This window comes from Gekko japonicus, unplaced genomic scaffold (genome assembly GCF_001447785.1).
Source record: "Gekko japonicus isolate JY-2015 unplaced genomic scaffold, Gekko_japonicus_V1.1 scaffold555, whole genome shotgun sequence".
Classification (NCBI taxonomy): domain Eukaryota; kingdom Metazoa; phylum Chordata; class Lepidosauria; order Squamata; family Gekkonidae; genus Gekko; species Gekko japonicus.
Genome location: NW_015161420.1, coordinates 844,454 through 849,011, shown reverse-complemented (window position 1 = coordinate 849,011; position 4,558 = coordinate 844,454). Strand labels below are relative to the sequence as shown.

General features: G+C 43.9%; 1 protein-coding gene across 1 annotated transcript in view; it reads left to right on the top strand.

Annotated features, from left to right (window-relative positions):
* The first annotated feature begins 23 nt into the window (after positions 1 to 23).
* Positions 24 to 4,558, top strand: part of GRHL2 (grainyhead like transcription factor 2) — a 136,403-nt gene continuing 131,868 nt past the window's right edge. The window contains exon 1 of the mRNA XM_015428264.1: positions 24 to 67. The gene's annotated coding sequence lies outside the window, so the exon portion shown is untranslated. The remainder of the gene's footprint in view (positions 68 to 4,558) is intronic.

The window sequence follows — 4,558 nt, the reverse complement described above, 5'->3', positions numbered from 1 at the left end:
ACAAGAGACGGACAAGTAAGTGATCACAGCCAGCTCGCTACTTTTCAGCTCCTGAACGGATCAACTGGTTGGTTGTGTTTTTTTTCTTCTTCTAAAAGAACAACATATCTCGGTGGTGTGGACCCGCTGGGATTACGTTTCCTTCTTTATGAAAGGCATAAAACGAGGTTGAATAGCACCCACAGAGGAGCTGTTAGATTCCAACCCTGCCTTTTTTTCCCTCCCACCCCATTCCTTCCCCACTCTTATTTCCCACCCACCCTTGTTGGTTCTGAACTCTCAATGCCCCTTTGCAAACTTTGGGGAGATGTTTGCTATACTCCGCATTGTAGAGCAGGACGGCTGCCTTCCATTTCCTTCAGGGCCTAGAGATGAAAAGCGATTCTTGGCTTTTGTGTGAATGCAACAAAAGAGCTTTTATATTGGATCAGAAACGGCCATCTTCTCCTCCTCTGTATACTTCTGTACCTGTGTTGTGGGACAGAAAGAGGCAGAAGATAAGTCTTGGAAATCGTGTTTATTTTGTAACACGGGGGGGGGGGGGGGTGGATCTGTCCCCGTAGCCAGAGAAGAATCTTGGTCTTGAAGGGTATATGTGAAAAAGTGCCGCATGTGGACTTCCCCCATGCACACCTCACATGAGAAAATGATTTTGTGCAAAATATTTGGGCTTTTTAAAATTAGAATGCCATTAGAAAAGTTCAGGAAAGTTGTAATGAAATTAAAGGCTTTCCCTTCCTGACGGAACTTTCTCCGGTTCTCGTTCTTCAAACCCAGCTTACTTGTGATCCACAGCAAGCTGAAAGTTAGTTTCTAAAGGGCTCTCAACTTTATAGTTAAAGACTATGAATGATTAAAACCTCCCCCGTAGTGGTGCACTTTGTAAGGAGAGTTTGAAATAAACGCTCTGCAACCTAGTGTGTTTTTAAGTTACAAACCAATCAAGTAGAAGCTGATTTTTGTAGAAGTTGCCTCGATCTTCACACACCAATGCTGAAGGACACCTTGCTCCTGAGACTGATGTGTACACACTGTAGATTAGCCGTGTACAGTTAATTTATCTTTAGCCCCCTCCCCATACCCAAACGTGCCGGGTGCTGAAAGGAGGATGTCTTTCAGAGGCTTTACCCCCCCCCCTGTTGCTTTCAGAAGTTACTGGTTTCTTGTAGCTTCATTAGATGGTTTCAGTCAGATCATGGCCATGAAGAACAGAGAGGGGCTGACTCTTTGTAGGGGGTTGGCTCTTGGAGCCTACAGGGCAAGGTTTTGCTCAGACCCTTTTCTTCAGAGCCTGTGCAAATCCCTGCCACTCACATGTGCACCGGCGAGGAAGTCCTTCTCTGCGCTTCATGCCCTAGGCTGACCTACAACATATACCTGGAGAGGGGAAAGAAGAAAAAGAGGAGGGCTTTAGGACTACAGACAGAGGGTGCTATAGCTGAAGATTCTGTAACGTGAGAAGGTGGGTGGCAGAGAGGAGAGACTCACTGGGTTAAGAACAGAGGCTAATCGGAAAAGGGTTCCAGGTGGAGAGAGATGACTGGTCTGGAGAGGAGGATCAGATCAAAATAAATAAGGAAGTGTATCAAGATCGTACATTTTAAGAAGGGGGGGGCTCAAGGGACGTTGTCATGCCCTACAGAGTGGCCATTCTAAATCACACTAGTACAAAGCAAAGGGGGCTAGATGTTCTGCTTTGATTAACCCAAAATGAAACAGTGTGATTCTGTTTATTGCCTCTTGGAATTGTTGGAAGGTGCTGGTTTTGTTCTACACAGCCGTCTTGTGAAATAAGGTGTGCCCATTATATTCTGGTTGAAAGACAATGGTTTGAAAGAAGGGTTTTGATCTGTATCTGAGGTATTGCGTATGCTTGGTTCGGTTAGTCAGTCCAGATTTATTGCATGTTTAGACATAGGCCGTTGCACACCTTTTGGAGGAAGGGAAGTAACTGGTTTTTGAAATACAGTGCATTTCAATCTTCAGTGGCTTTTTTTTACAGGGATACCTAAGCAGGGAATAATAATTTTAATAATAAAAGCGGTATGGTTTTAATGCTGAATTAGATTTGTGCAACATTAAGACGACAAGGCCATGCGTGCTTGCCTGGGACTAAGTTGCACTGAACTCGTAGGACTTACTTGTTAATAAGTATGCATAGGATGGGGCTGTGGTACCTATAAAGCAGGTAAGGTATGACTGATTTGACATAAGAGAGAGCTTATGTAAAGTTTTAATTTTTTTCCTGGAAGGAAGAATTAATTTTTTTAACGACACGGAAGCACTAAATATTTGCAGTTAAGCCATGAGCTACTTAAAATTAATACATGAAAAACAAGGAAGTTTGAACTCTTTGCATATTCCTTAGCCAACCAAAGTTGTAAAAAAAAGGAACCCATATAGCCCGTTTCCATACCCTCTGAGATCTCTATGATAAACATTGCCTACTGTAAGTTGTTTGCACAGCTATCAGGGAATCAGTCGTCAGTAACTGTTCTGGTTTGCTTCTTCCTTATTTGATGACCGTTGCATTTTCTGACATGACCTTAATGCAGGCAGAGCTGCTTGAGAGGATTCTGAATCAAAGCACAACTTCTGATGCACCTGTGTCAAATTCAGGGGTTTTGAAAAGGGCAACTAAGTCAGTGGTTGGCACTGCTGGGTTGTAGTCACAATGCTGCTATTCTCAGGCTGATTCAGTGCTGAGTTGGGTGCAGCAGCTGTTTTAATTCAATCCCTTTGCTCTTGAAAAAGCCTTTGGAATCTTCTTTGGTTGCAGTGATGTGGACTGCTCTTGTGGTCTCAGTTGAAGAATCCAGTATAGATTTTTCTGTAGGGTATGTCAAGGTGACTCTGTGATTGCAGTCTTTCTTTTGTGAAAGCTGTGCTTTCTGTGTGATGTGCCAGTGTGCCAGTGTGTTGCACCTCTATAGATAAAGAAAGAACTACCTGAGACATGGTACGAAGAAGGCTGAAGACAGAGGCCAACTCACTCAGTCTCCTGTGGAGGGGCTGTGGCTCAGTGGTAGAACATCTCCTTAGAGTGTAGAAGGTCCCAGGTTCAATCCAGGCATCTTCATTTAAAAACATCAGGTAGTAGGTTATGTGAAAGAGATCCTGGAAAACTGCTGAGAGCCAGTTTGGTGTAGTGGTTAAGTGTGCGGACTCTAATCTGGGAGAACCGGGTTTGATTCCCCACTCCTCCACTTGCACCTGGCTGGACGACCTTGGGCAAGCCGTAGTTCTGATAAGAGCTGTCCTTGAAAAACAGCAGTTTCTGTCAAGAGCTCTCTCAGCCCCACCTACCTCACCAGGGTGTCTGTTGTGGGGAGGGGAGGGGAGGGGAAGGGAAAGGAGTTTGTAAGCCGCTCTGAGACACCTTTGTGTAGTGAAGGGCGGGGTATAAATCCAATCTCTTCTTCTTCTTCTTCTGCTGACAAGACTGAGTATACTTTACTGACCTGTTGGACCAATGGTTAGATTCAGTATAAGGCTAGAGATTAGTTCATGTGGCTACTGATCAGCTAAGTAAATCATTCCATTTGCCACCATGTGTCTTTAATACTATGTGACCAGTAAATTTCCACACTGAATGATACTTTCTGAAAGGTTAGCTGTGTTAGTCAAGGTGTAGCAAACAACCCATACAAACTTTGTGACAGAATGACTGGCTATGGTTTGTCATTACAGAAACATGCCAGGGGTTCCTCTGGTTTGCATACTTCCATCCACCTCCTCTTTCACGCACCTCAGGAAAAAAAAAATACTTTTCACTTTCATGACAAACCAGCATTTGTTCTTACATTCGAAACCACCACAAAGTGTACTTTTTTCTCTTTCCTCCAAACCAGGATTGTTTATTTTAGATGGTTATACCCCATTTCTCTTTCCAATGGGGTTCCAGCATTATTTCCCCCTGCTCTGTTTTTATCCTCACAAGATTGCCATGCAGTAGGTTTGGCTTAGTGAGAGTGACTGGCCGAAGGTCACCCAGCAGGCTTCCATAACAGAGTGGGGATCTGAACCTCACTGTCTCAGATCTCAGTCTGACTCTAACCACCTGAGCATGCTGGCTAAAGTAAAATATAAACCACAAGAACCATGGTTTGTCATCATGCCAAAAAGTCCTAGGAGCAAACAAAATGTACATCACATTTGTTATTTATTGAGCAGATTTTTATCCTGCCTTTCCATTATAAACGATACCTAACATAGCCTGAAACAAGATGTACTAAGAGTTGTTTTTGTTGTTGCTCTTTGTCGCATCCATAGGCTGAGCAAAGTTTCACTTGCTGAATTTCTGTTTGTTATGCACAAGTTTAAAAAGCATAGGAACCCTTGTTGTTGTTGTTCAGTCGCACAGTCGAGTCCGACTCTTCACGACCCCATGGACCACATCACGCCAGGCCTTCCTGTCTTCCACCATCCTCCGGAGTTTGCTCAATTTCGTGTTTGTTGCATCTATGACACTGTCTAACCATCTCTGCCGTCCCCTTCTTCTTTGACCTTCAATCTTTCCCAGCATCAGGGTCTTCTCCAGTGAGTGCTCCCTTCTCAT